At 39.9% G+C, this 14901-nt stretch overlaps 1 pseudogene; it reads right to left on the bottom strand.

The window, feature by feature from the left end:
• Positions 1-6607: 6607 nt before the first annotated feature.
• On the bottom strand, positions 6608-9766 carry LOC115082452 (annotated as a pseudogene).
• Between the last annotated feature and the right edge of the window lie 5135 nt (positions 9767-14901).

Here is a 14901-nt window from a genome sequence, read left to right as displayed (position 1 = left end):
AGGGTTGGGGGTAGGAGTAGGGTTAGACCTTAAACAGGCAACGTGCACCAGGAGATACACACTCTAACATCCTGTAGGAGGTTTGCTGGGAGGTTTTCACAAATAAAGTTAGCATTTGTCAAAAGTCTTGTCTGATATTAGCATGTAGATCACGTGATTTGGTTCAGGCTATCTTTCATCGTTTTGTCAGCCTGATCAGAAAAAATCATGGCCACCAGTGGTGGAGAACCTGCTTCTTTTGCGGTAAGTAATCATGTATTGTTCCTACTTATTTTCAATAAAACAACAATATAAATTCCAAAAATGAATTAGGACATTGTCTAAACATTCTGATGAAGAAAAAAGTTCCAACTGTGTTTGTGGTGTTACTTAGTAGCTTTTGAAATGTATGTATCCCCTAAGATACGTTGCCAGATTAGGGGTAGAAATTTGAGTGAGAAACAAGTTCTCAATAGAGTGAAATAATGATTCCTTATAAAGGAACAAAGGCTGGATCTCTGTGACAGTATCTCCCAAGCAAACTTCACCACTAGGGGCTTCAAGATATTCATTCAAGCAGGTGTGTCTGGGATAGTGTATGACTTCCTGACATAACACCGGAAAAGAGCACATTTTGCACAAGCCAGGGTCCAGCTAAAGAACTTGGAATTGAGGTGAACGTTGTCAATCAACTCTGTAATACCAATCAAGAATCTATGGGAGTGTCTACTTTGACAATTTTTCACCTCCCTTCCACTCATTGTGCATCGGAAGGAGTCCCTTGGTTTGCGATGTCTGGGAACCATCCACAAGAACAAGCTTAAAGGATGCACACGAGGATGACCGTGCTCTGCTGAGGCAAGGAAGGGGCAGCTATGACTACAGGATGGATAATGAGGGCAGAAGTGACTGTTATAAAATGGTCTGACCTTAGCTAGCTCTTGTGGCTGCAATCAGTCCCTCTCAAGGAAGTCAGGTGTTTTTCCAGAGAGGAAAGAAGAGTTGCTGTTCCCTGTCCAAACATTGTGTCACAGTACAATAGTTCACATGGTAGGAGTTGACCTTGCTGACATGATGGTGGCCTTGTACCGCACCCCTTCAAAGTCTCACCGGTGGTACCTGTGCCTCTTTTGGCAAATCGCGGATATAGCCAGCAATAATGGATGGCTGCTGTATCGCCAAGATGCCAGAAGCGTTGGTGTGCAAAAGCACAAAAAGCTCAAGGAATTCAGGCTGGAGATTGCAGATGCCCTTATCCACAGTGAAAAGAAGAAGGGAAGGCCTTCCAAGGGAGGGGAGGAGAATGTGCACAGCCCCACGTGATTCATACCAAGACCCATGGTTGATGTCCGCCATGATCAAGTGGATCACTTCCCAGCTTACACAGAAGGTGCAGGCTTTGCCCGGATGGACAGACAAAAATCTACTGCACAAAATGTGGTGTTCGTTTGTGCATCGTCACCAGGAAAAACACATGCAACTGCTTCCAAGCATTTATGAGATTGCTTTGATATGAGATTGGTAAAAATAAATAAAATCAACATTGAAAGTGCTATGTGTAATGCAAATGAACAAGTAACAATTTATAATATATCTTCATCAAATTGAACATTTATATGTTTATCATTTGGGCTCCGTTTATACCTCAATAGTGCAACGTGTCCTGGGAGATACAACTCATAAAATCCAGTATTTTGAATATATATGTATATTTTGAATGTGGGAATATTTTTCTTATGGCCTAAAGAGATGAGTGATAACATTGAATTATTCTTTGCAACCGATTTTCCACTCCTGCCTATTTTAGGGTTAAAGTGACCACTGGTGGGGTCGCGGTCGTCACGTTGGGAACCTGCATGACCACAGCCTGAGCGATTAATAAGGCAGCACCATAGAAACGAGCGGACCAATAGAGAAGCAAGTAGATTCTCATCCACAGGAATGTCATTTTTCTCTCTGCCCTCTGAAGGCGTCCACAGGTCCAACAATCTATTTGTAGATATTTCAAAAGCTCCCGAATGTTTGGATTAAAAAACATTTCAAAATAGCACACAAAAGGTGAGTTTATTCTAACGTTAGATCATTTAATACCGAGCCATCTGTGCTTTATTACTTAATAATATGGATTATTTTTTTATTGATTTACGTTTCTTTGTACCATCATTTATAACTGTGTGAGAATTGATTCTTTATAAACCGCTTTTTTTAAACCCCATGAACGTCCTAACAGCGCGTCACTTTTCAACAATTAATTTGTTTATTCTTTTTTTTTAATTATTGTACTGTTTGTTTGTTTTGTTTTTCTTTCTGTGTGTGTTTTTGTATATTGTGGGTTATATGTGTCACAAAGAGACTTTATGTCCAGGTGCAGACTTCTGGTTTCAGACGAGAGCCGGCCTGTTAATAAAATATCTTTGTTCAGGACAGAACACAAACACAGAGCAGCAGTCACAAGGCCACTGCTCCTGGATTTGTTTCCTTTCTGATCTGTGTGTAGATGAGGAGGATCCACAGGGAGTCATGCTGTCTCTGAGCTGTGCTGATCCCTGGCCTCAAGGAGCCGGAGGAGGAGCAGGAGGTGAAGGAGCCTCTGGATGACAGCCTGACCAGCCTGCAGTGGCTTCAGGATTTCTCCATCCTGGATGCCAGTGTGGCTCAGCTGCCTGCATGCCAGTAGCTGCTGGGACCGGGGTCACAGCCACCTGCGGCACGCTCCCCACACCCGGAAAGCCCACAGCCGGATGCAGGTCCTGACGAGCATTGTGGCACACGGCCACTGTCCTGATAACATGGTCTACAAAACCAACGCGCACATCAAGCCGCCGTACTCGTACGCCATGCTCATCAGCATGGCCATGTAGGCCAGCAAGAAGAGCAAGATCACACTGTCCTGCATCTACCTGCTCAGAGACTATCATTTGAAGCTATATCATAATTGGTATTTTAAGAGGAGGAGTCATTATGTAATCCTGGAGTACCAATTCATTTTATCATTGCTTAGTTTCACAGACTTCTGAAATAAAAGTTAGCTGCTTTTTTCCCCATGTTTTTTCATGTAACGTCCATCATGCTTTTAATTTGGGGTAAAGTGCCAGACACAGAGATGACTAGATCTATTTTCTCTTCCCCTCGAACGAGCTCAGACCTAAACTAGTACCCCACAAAAGATTAGGTTCCTTGGGGTACAACTTTAGATGTGAGAGTACTTCGAAAGGCCCAAAATCCCTCTGAATGTAATGTCCATCACCGTGGAATTGTCCTTCAGGCAATCTGTCTCTGTCCTTGGACAAGACACTTCATCACTACTGTTGCAGTGTATCCAGCTGAAAATGAAATTAAACATGTGACATAGTGGTGTGCCTTCCATGGGGAGTTGCAGACTCTCATCTTCTTCTCGCTGCAGTAAATGGGGAGAATTAGTTGATGTTGAAGATATATATTAGAGCTGCAACAAACGATTATTTGGATCATCGATGAATCTGATGGGGTTTCGACACGATTAATCGGATTAGCGGGGAATTTTTTAAAAATGTTGAGGGAAACAATTTTTCTCTCCTTCCATCACTTTACTTAACAACAGAACATTATTTGAAAACTTAAAACTACTTGAAGATCAACAAATCGTCAAATGTCCCTTGGCTGTTGAAATATAAAATAATAAAGAATAAAACAGTTTATAATAAAGAACAAAAATAATTATTTCAAATGACATTGCTTTATCAAAGTGCTGAGTTCGCCATAAAACAACATTGAAACATATAAATGTTATAAAATATATGGTGAAAAAAGAGGTATTTTTGTTGCTGCAAATGAGCAATTAGCATAACCACTTAACCATAAAACCTAAATCAAAAACTGTAGCCTGACTCATTATATGTGCAACATTCTCTGTATAACTTGTAAACTATGTGGGTCATTTCACAATGATACATGTGACTCATGTCTCTCTCTCTGAAATTGTATTGTAGCATTATTAATTATTATTACTATTATTAATTGTTGCTATTATTAAATATATAAATAAAATAATAAAAAACTTTTGTTGACTCTTATGACAACAAACGCTGAGCCATTAATTATTATACAGAAAACAAATGCACAAACATGCTGAAATGCCAGCAGCTTAATGCTAACTTTAAACATTGAAAAACGCCACAGACATGCTTATGCGTTAGCATCGGTGTTAGCATAAAATACATCTATCAACTGTTTCAGAAGAGCATAACAGGTCAGTTTAACATAAAAAAAGGTAAATATTCCTCACAGACATATGCTCTTTAGGGGTTTTAGTGGAGAAAAATTAAGATAAAGTGAAATAAATGAAACCAACGAAGCAGCAGCTCGAAGCACTCCATTGGTTCAAGATTCGTAGCAAAGCTCAGTTGATTATACGGAAGAAACAAAACATTTGCGGTAAAACAAAGTTATTTAGCAACTAATCAATGACTAAATTAGTTGACAACTATTTAATAATCGATTTTAAATCGCTTAACTCGATTATTTGTTTCAGCTCTAATATATATGTTATTGTGCTCATAATTAGCTTTGCATGCTAACAATGCTAAACGTTATCACATTGAATAGAATGCTTGGGTTCATTATTTTGGAAAGTAACAAATGTTTAGAAGTATGTGCACAGTGCCAGATCCAACGAACTAGGTACTGTATGGATTGAATAAAGGTGATTTTTAGGCTCCGGTGTGATATTTTGCTATAATGTGCTTAAGGGATTTATTGTGATGCCAAATGAATGAAAAAGTGTATGCTTATGTTTTGATGGGTGTTTAATTGATTGATGATTTTGAAATGGTGTAATATTATATGGTTTGATTAAGGATTGTAATATGTGCTTATGATGAATTGCACTGACCATGTGTAACTGCTGACATGTGTTGTTGACTTCCTATAGGTAAGCCTGGCATTGACCACTTTGAATAAAGTCATTATTGATGCCGACATGATGCTTATGCTATAATATGTTTAAAGATCTTATGCTTTGTTAAACTACACATAATCCTTTGGAAATGCTTTGGATGATTTATCATGTAGTTGGAATAATGTTTCATTATTATTAATTGTTCAAATGTGTTATTGCTGTTGAATGAACTGTGAGTGACCTTTTTCTGCTGACTCCCTGTGGAAATATTTGACTCTCCTGACATAGGAACTGAAACTTTCGTCTGTGCTGATATTAGAACTGTGGTTTCTCGCTGTCTGTACAATGGCGCACTAAAATTGAAGACACTTCCATATATGGACTGTTGAACAGGTTTAAACTGGTTTTAGGATCAGATGTCCAGCCAGACATCTGACTCAGCAATCCGTTTGCCCCAGACATCCCCCCCATGCCACTTCCCGAAGACCTTTCCCCCACCAACTTCCCGAAGACCTCTCATGACCTCCTTGTCTCCCTCAGTTCACCAATCAGAAGACGATAACACCCCAACTGAACTGAACTGTATAAAGACTGTGTGTTTCCAGCATTTGAGGTTCTTTACTGAACACACAACCTGTTGGTATCGTTGTTGCGTAATAAAGTGTGTTGCAATTGAACCCACCCTGCGCTTGGTGAATGATGACAATCCACTGATCTGTTCTGCTGTATTCTTCAATAAACCCTTTAAGGTCTGCATAATTGCAAATTGAATTCTGAGTTTTTTGTGTCTCTCACGATTCATGAACACGCAAGGAACACAAGGGTGGTAATTGATGGGATGAATCCCAGAAAAAAAAAAAAAAAACCCTTTCAACCATTTACAGTGCATCCGGAAAGTATTCACAGCGCTTCACTTTTTCCACATTTTATGTTACAGCCTTATTCCAAAATGGATGACATTCATCTTTTCCCAGTCAAAATTCTACACACAATACCCCATAATTACAATGTGAAAGAAGTTTGAGATTGTTGCAAATTTATTAAAAATAAAAACTAAGAAATCACGTGTAAATACAACCTCAATTCCAATGAAGTTGGGACGTTGTGTAAAATGTAAATAAAAACAGAATACAATGATTTGCAAATCCTCTTAAACCTATATTCAATTGAATACACCACAAAGACAAGATATTTAATGTTCAAACTGATAAACTTTATTGTTTTGTGCAAATATTTGCTCATTTTGAAATGGATGCCTGCAACACATTTCAAAAAAGCTGGGACAGTGGCATGTTTACCACTGTGTTACACCACCTTAAATTGAGTTCATCCAAAGAGCCATTTTTGTGTGTTAGAACGTTGACTGGGTGGGTAATTAATGACTCATGGCAAGAATTATGGCATTTTTTTACTTTTGCGAGGCTCTACAGGAACAAAGTTTCCATAAGTTTCCCCGTAGGACAGGGTGCCCAAGTTCGGTCCTCGAGATCTACCTTCCTGACACTTTAGTTGTCTCCCTGTTCCAACACACCTGAATCCAATGAAAGGCTTGTTAGCAGGCTTTTAATGAGCTTTTCTAGACCCTAGATGGGCTGGTCTCAGTATTTCAGAAAACTGCTGATGCTGCACAGCTTTTTATTTTCAATAACTAATATTCATACTTAGGGTGTTTGTAACTTATTTTCTGTTCATGTTTTTTTAAACGAACGTGACATATTTCTCACAGCGCTGTAATATCGGCCTTTCTTGACATTAGGATGGTGCGATGGCTTCGATATTACCACCGCTTGGATCAACAGGCTGGTCGTTTGTTGTTCCGCCGCAAACCTTCTGCCGCACAGAATACAGAGTGTGTGCAGGGATCTGACTCGAGATGGACTCCAGCTGTTTCAGCACATACAGGTCAGCATCAGTCAACACAAATCGGTGCCTAAATACTTAAACAGTGGCTCCAATTGCAAAGTCTGCGGGTGAGTAGAATTCAGGATTTTCCAAAGTCGAGTTGGGTTTAGGGACACGTGACTTTTCCGGGAACTTCCCAGCAATTATACCAGAGATCCATTTTGGTTTTTCAAAATACTGATCATGTCATCTGCCAGGAAGTAGGACAGCACAAAAACGCAGCCTTCATCTTCAGGAATCTGGGAGTCCAGCCGGGCACTGTAGCGCAACAATTTATGATCGTTTTCCAGAAATTTGACCATGTTCTTCTTGGGGGGTTGAGGAATCAGAGAAATGCAGTTCTGGAAAGAGTCTTTGAGAGAACCAAAACCATTGTAGGGAGGAATCTCCATCTGTTTGGGTGGAGGCACATCCTTTGGTAACTCCATGGGTTTCTGCTCCATGTCCGGGTGGTGCGTTTGGAAATACTGTTTGCTGAATCTGTCACAATCCTGCAGCAGGTAGCGGCGGGCCATGAGCGTGATCGTTTCACCGAGCTTAAAGTCTGCTGGGGATAATATTCATCCACTTCTTTCAACGACACCTCCAGCACACAGGCAGGGAAGTTCTCAAAGTTTGGTTTGTCTTTTTTCAGCACCCTCTGCCTACGCATCAGGATAGCGAAGGGGTCCAACCCACTATTGGGTGTGTGGTCCTCTCTGATTTCCACCGTGTTGTCCACCAAATAATAATGGATGGTCACAGGTCTGCTGTCCTCATGCAAAGAGTCTTTATCCTCCAACAAAGCGAAGAAACGCAGTACCTTGCCTTCCAGTGTGAGAAACTGGTGCTTCTGGTTGAGGGCAGTGTGTGTTTTGCGGGGAGCCTGATTTACTTTGCGATGTGTGGTGTACTGATCCAATGGCACCGGCTCAGGGTCATTCACAACCATGCCCTCACCTTTCCAGGAATTCCTTTGTGAATGCATCACAGTGTGTGATGCGGTACTTCACTCCAAACATCTCCAAGTCAACACCAAGGTTGAGGGTCTTTCCAGTGATAATGCACACCACGGTCGTTCTTCGGTAAGCACTGACGTTTGAGCCGCAGTGCCTGTGACAGCCCAGAATTCTGTACCACAGGCTCATAAATAGACATGCTGTCATCCTCTAGGTCAGGGGTCAGCAACCTTTGAGACATTGAGTGCCAATTTCAAATTTTCTAGTCAATGAATATGCCACTGTCAACAATAATGGTAAAAATGACATGCACCCGTGTGTGTGTGTCATTATACATAGAATCTTACTGTATTAATCTTCTTATAAAATTCTTCTTCTTATGAACACATCTTATAAACATCTTATGAATCAACAATTAAAGAAAGCTCTCATAAATCATGTGTGTGCGCGCGCCATTATACATATAATCTTACTGTATTAATAATCTTTTTTATATATATAAAATTCTTATTATTAACATCTTATGAATCAATTAAATAAACCTCTCATAAATCATTTTAACAAAGGCCAATGACGAATAAAAATGCATCACAAACGAAATGGCCACACATTTTATATAAGCAAACAGCAACGTATTTAACTAATCAGTGTGGGCTGAGACTAAAATGAATCATAGGCTATGTCTCAATTAATATATCTTGCCTACCAGTCAGTGTGATCCCTGTCCTTGCTTTTCTTGGCTGAGCTTTTTTATCTGGGGTTCGTAGTTTGTCACTTTTAATTGTAAACATGCCTCAGAATGGTCCGTCGTCAAACGGCTGCGGATGGGGCTGAGCACACTTTTCATGTGCGAAAATACCTGCTCACACAGGTATGTTGAGCCGAACACTGACAAGAGGGCCAATGCAATGTTCTTGAGACAGCTGAACTTCTCTGTTGCAGACGTCCAGCATGCGAGGATGCAGGCTCCGTGCTGTTGCACAGGGGTGGATTCCAACTGCTTTCGGAGCTCTGCAAGCTTTGTCACCCACAGTGATGAGCTCTTCAGCTCTATCAGCTGCATCTCCACGTCCTGTACATCCATCGAGTCGATCAGAGTTGCGTCCAGGTCATGTCCATCAAAGCTGTCAGGCTTGATCAAGAAGGAGAACATCGGACTGTACAGTTTAAAATCCACAAAGCGGGTCGTGAACTCCGCCTCCAGCTCACGCATGTATTCGGCTATTTCAGCGGTGCTGATGTTGCGTTGTGAGGACAACTCCCTCAAGTGTCGGAAGTAGCGGAAGGTGGAGGACACACGGTTGATGGTTTTGGCTCTATCGGCAGAGTCTTTATATGTCTTCTGATGTTTCATCTTGAAATGCCGCTTAATGCTGGAAGTTCGGCACACAACGTCACAGCGCAAGGTACATACAGCACGATCTTTGACGAAAACAAAACCATATTCTTACGTCCAGGAGGGCTAGAATGCCCTAGCTTTACTTTTTTTTAGCCGGAGGCTCTGTCATCTCTGCACTTGTAACGCTATCAGGTAACTTTGGCGGAACCTGGGTGCAGATCGCTGTGGAGCGAATGCAGTTGGAAGATTGTGCTGTCACTCAGATTTTTTTTTTTTTTTTTTGCTGATGCTGGGCCAGTGTTGTGCGTGCCAGTGATTATGCCACTGCGTGCCATAGGTTGCCGACCCCTGCTCTAGGTAGTAGTAAATGTTTACAGGCCGTATACGGTACTCTGCATTACTGAAGTAAAATACCTCCTCCTTAAAGTATGCATTGAAACGCAACACCTTCTGGCCAAGAGCCACATAAGCCGGGATGAAGACTGGGAATGTGCTGCAGCTGACGCGGCCGTAGGTAAGTTCTGATTCATTAAAGGTCAAATTACTGGTGTTTTGCTGGTTCAGTTGCTCAGACAACAAGGGAGTGTTTCCAATACCGATGCTGGGACGACGGGGCATTAAAATCCCATTTCTATATCCCAGTGTCTGTGGCACATGAAATGATGTCCTCGTTAAATCCCAAAAAGTGTTTCCCGGTAAAAATAGCAAACCGTGATTAATATGCGCCGACATTTCGGGTAACACACACACACACACACACACACACAAAAAAAACACTTGCAAGTTTGTCGAAATAACGTCACCAATTCAACATATGAACAAAATGTTGATGCTTGACTCGGCATAAATTTATCTAAGGACAGTTTGCCTTAATTAATACTCTGTCTCTTTAACAGTGAATGATGTATACAATTGTTTTCATAGTTCTATAACTCAGTATCAACTCTGTACACTGAGTCAACATGAAAAAGCCAAATCATTGACAACAGAAATGGATTTTGCAAGTCCACCTCATCGATATAGAAGAGCGCCTGCGGACACTATGATATACATACCAAAAGATATCTCGGTAAGTACTGATGAACTCCCTTTGTATTTTTGCTTGTTTGAACTTCTTTCTTGCATGGCACCTCTTGTGCGACACCAGAAGACATGTACCAGTCTTCTACCATATGAACAGTGATGTCAGGCATCCTGTCTTTGCCCAAGTTCCTCTTCTTTGGCACCCACCATTCTGCTCTCATCTTCTGTAGCGCTCGCAGCTGCTTCGTGATCCAATATTTCCTTGCCAAACTTCCAACATTTGTCTGAGACAGTTTTTCATGCACTGTTTTCATGTGCACATTGGATCCTCCTTTGGGTTTAATTGTTTTTAGAGCATCGCTTATTGACTCAATTATCACTTTTGAAATGTCAAGTTTTCTCTGTGCAGTTTTTGATAAGATCAGTCCTTCATTTTCAAGATCTTTTCTGTTGTTGGGCGATTCTATCAGACTCCGAATGACCCTGGCCTTCCTCTTTGGTGTGACAGGCAATGATGATTTTGCTAACGCTTTGGCTCTGTACTCACTCCATCTTGAGATAAAAGGCGTTGTAACACAATTATTCACAGCTTCAGACTGCGACTCAGGTTCTTCCATTGATTTCATGCGAATCCTGAGATGCCACATCTGGGTTTTAAGGGCATCATTTTGCTTATTTATTTATTTTTTATTTTTTGTCACTTTCAAACTTCCAGAATAAATTTTAGAAATGATTTCAGATGAAAAGACATGTACTGTATGTATGTTCATGTTTGAGGTGAAAATTTTTTTTATCATGAACTACTTACAATTATTTTGCTTTATACAATTTGCAAAAGTATTGAGTGCACTAATTCTGTTAAAATTACCCATGCTATAATTTTTTTTATTCCAAAAAGTTTGGAAAACCATGTAAATCAGTGAAACCCACTTGCAGAAATCATACAATATGTTTTTGTTATTTAAATTAGTAACTTGAGATACGCAGTTGATCGCAGTAGTTAGGATCCTGTGGACACTACAACAGAGACTTGTAAGGCACATAATACGGCACTGGTTAAACTTTCTTAAATACTTGAAGCAACATATTCTTGGTTGTATCCACTGGGGAATAATGAATGATAACATTTGTTCTTGTAAGCACTGTTTCAGGTTGGTGGCATGGAGCTGTGGACATTTTTGTGTGCAAGAAGAACAGCGATAATATCCTGGATTTTTACGGAACTCATCAATGTTGTATAAATTTTTGTATGATTCATATAAAAGACTTATATGTAGATATTGTAAACAATTTATTCTTGAAAACATGCAATAAATTCTATAGTCAAGGCATGAATTATTTTTATTATAAAACTGTCAAAATTTGTAACAACACCATATTGTAATGCTATTTGTTTTATAGCTCATTTATGAGTGAATTTTATCAAACAAAAAATAAACTGGTTTCTTCGGCGCACCATCTCTGCAGTTAGTCAAGTGCTACAGTTGCTGTTTATTGCTATACAGTGGTCCCTCACTATAACATGACTCACCTTTCACGGCCTCGCAGTTTCGCAGATTTTTTTTTTGTGCAATTTTGCATGCTTTTTTTTTAACAGCGCATTGTGTTCTGCGTCTTTATCAGGCGGGCCAGTCGCAGCACCAGTCGGCATCACCGCGATTGCTCTCACTGCCTCTGATGCGCTTTCTGCGGGCTCGGTGAATGCAGCAGCGGCGAGTCAACAACTAACACTATTTTCCACTCAAATGCACCTAAACACTCTTTCTGAGGACCACATGATGTGAAAACGCAATAAAACTTTCTTACCTGTAAATCTGGTCCTGTTTTCTGCATAAATAAATGTTATCCATTCTTTGTGCTCAAACGCCAAAGCAGGGGCGAATCTAGATGGAATGGGGGCGTGGGGCAAGGATGTGCCCCCCCCACAACACCCCTAGATTAAAGGTGCAATTTTGAAGCCGTTTTTTACTACAACTAATATTGCTTAAAATAATAATAATTTCGACAAGTAAAATGTTTAGAGAGAATTTAAATGTTAGAAAAATGTTAGAATTTAATAGTTACCTTTATAAACAATGTAGGCTCGAAATTGCAAGTTTTACTGTTACAGTGCTGTCAACAGTTAAATATGAGGTCAAGAAAGACGTCTTTATTTTACTTTTTATAAAACAAGTATTTATTTTCATTGAAGTCAAGAAAGGGTGACTATAAAGTGAGTTTTGGCAAAACAGGTATCATTGTCATGTTGAGGTGGCAGAGGGTTGTTGTCGGCAGCTGGGAAAAGTAACTAAAAAAGTAACTAGTAATCTAACTTAGTTACTTTTACAATTGAGTAATCAGTAAAGTAACTAAGTTACTTTTACAATTGAGTAATCAGTAAAGTAACTAAGTTACTTTTTCAAAGTAACTGTGGCAACACTGGTAGTGAGGGGTTTTACAGCCTTAAAACATCTATAATAATTGCAAAAAATAGCGCTGACCACTTCGCGGATTTCACTTATCGCGGGTTATTTTTAGAACGTACCTCCCGCGATAAACGAGGGGCCACTGTATCGGATATTTGGTTTCCAAAGGGACACAATGGGGGCATTTCTGTCATGCAGCCATCTGTGATGGGTTATTTTTTGGTGTTTGTTCAGGTCTGTTCCCCTTTTTAGTCTGTTAAATATCTGTCAAATATCAGTGTTCCTCGCAAATGATAACTGCACTCCCTCATTTTAAACAACTACTGAACGTGTAGAGGCAAAAGTTTATTAACTTTGTACATGGTCTGTATCATAAATAATCCATCAAATCTTGAAATTTCAAAATGCACAGACAAGCAAACAATTGGTTTCTTGGTTCGCAATATGTTTTTTGTTTTGTTTTGTTTTGTTTACTTGTAACTCTTCTAGCTTTCTTTTGTAAAAGGAAAACTGGATTTGTTTTGTGTTTCCCCAAACCTCAATACAATAGGTCATATATGGGACAAGTAATGAATGATACAACATGAGCAACAAATGTTGGGAGAGAAAATATTGTGCTTTATACAAAATTGAAATAACTTTTGAAATTTTAGTTTTAACATAATTTATGAGTTTTCCAAATTAATTTATCATCAATAAAAAATACCAAGAAATTTAATTTCAGATACTTTTTCAATTTCAACATTGTTCAATGATAAATTTCTATTCATATTCCTCGGCTTATTTCCAAATATAATACACTTTGTCTTACCAAAACGAAGTGACAATTAGAATCAAACAATATGTAAAATTTAGTAATTCCCTCTCCATCTTTTCCAAAAGTTGTCCCAAATTGCCACCACTACCAAACACAGTCATGTCAGCAAACAAAATACAACACACAGACTTTGACACCAACCTTATATTATTAACATGCAACAAAAACAGCAATGGCCCAAGGACTGACCCCTTGGGGCACCCCACATATACAATAATTCTGAATTTGTCCCTCCAAAATGGACACACTGATACCTATTAGATAAATAACTAGCTAACTAATCCAGGGTGAATCCTCTAATACTGTACTCAATGCTCTGATAGTTAGTCTTTACAAACAAATTGGCGAAAATTGTAAAAATCTGCAGAGCAAAAATACATCCAAGTCGGCGGCCGCAATACAGACTTGCAGACTAGGCTTAGGTGTGGAGGAAATCATGGTATTTAATCCAGGCTTGAGTTTGGTACACAAGTAATCAGTCAGTGCAGCAGAGGTACAAACAGGGTCAGGCTGAGATGTAGTCATAAACGAGCAGGGTTCAGAGGCACAAGCAAACACCGACATCTGGGATGAAGCAAGAAGCATGGTTGAAGAATACAGAGCAAAGTTCAGAACACAGCAAAACAAAAATCAGGACTGTGAATGGGCGAAGGAAAGTGTACGAAGACAGCAATCTGGCGGGAAAGTGAAGGACTGTGGGGTTTAAATACAAGTGAACTAATTAGTGTGAAACGACGGACAGGTGGTGTCAAGGAGGTGCACCTGAGGAACAATCTAGAAGGGGGCGTGGCTAGTGAACAAAGATAATGCACAGACAAGATTGTGAGGAGGGGAGTGCACAAACTTAAGTGATGTAATACACAAAGACACATGAGCTGGTGCAAGACTGGGAGTGAAATGGGAACACAGAATCAAAGTGAGGATAAAACATAATGACAAGTGCAGGGCGTGAAGTGAACATAAATAACTGGGCGTGAGACGAGGAACGAAAACATGATGGGAGCTGCGGAGTGGAAACAAATGACACAAACAGAACTAAAACGGAAATCAAGGGCAGGATATAATGCAACAACAAATCAGGCGTACTACATATAACTGAAATAAGAACAGCAAAAGTAGGCAGCTGATAACTAAATGATAAACCATTAAAAGCCCAGACTGATTGAACAAAACCAGAACGGAACTGAAACATGACCAAAGTATAAAAGTAACAAAGAAATAAAGTAACAAAGCAAAAATAGAACACAGAATAAACACATGATGAAAGTAACAATTAATAAAACAAGGCTGGGGCAGAAGGAGCTGAACCAAATAAAGAGAGAAAATAAGGACAGAAGCCTGGAACTGGGCCGGCATGACACTTGGTGGCCCCGTATCAAAAGAAGCTTCGGGCTGGTTATAATGCAATCCTTAGTAGCACCGAGCTAGTTAGTACCGTGACCCAAACAAACATAAACTAGCTCAGCTAGCTAACATTAGCGACCCACAGGCTGGACACCTGGTTGCACTCCGCGGTTTATTTCATAAGCGTGGCCTGGAGAGTCCATTCAGTGGTAAAGTTGTCCCAAACTTCAACAAGTATTGTTCCACTTTAGTTCGATCGGAGGTCGGTCTTGAAGTCC

The sequence above is a fragment of the Rhinatrema bivittatum genome, unplaced genomic scaffold, assembly GCF_901001135.1.
Source record: "Rhinatrema bivittatum unplaced genomic scaffold, aRhiBiv1.1, whole genome shotgun sequence".
Classification (NCBI taxonomy): domain Eukaryota; kingdom Metazoa; phylum Chordata; class Amphibia; order Gymnophiona; family Rhinatrematidae; genus Rhinatrema; species Rhinatrema bivittatum.
This window is presented reverse-complemented; position numbering and strand designations above follow the sequence as displayed.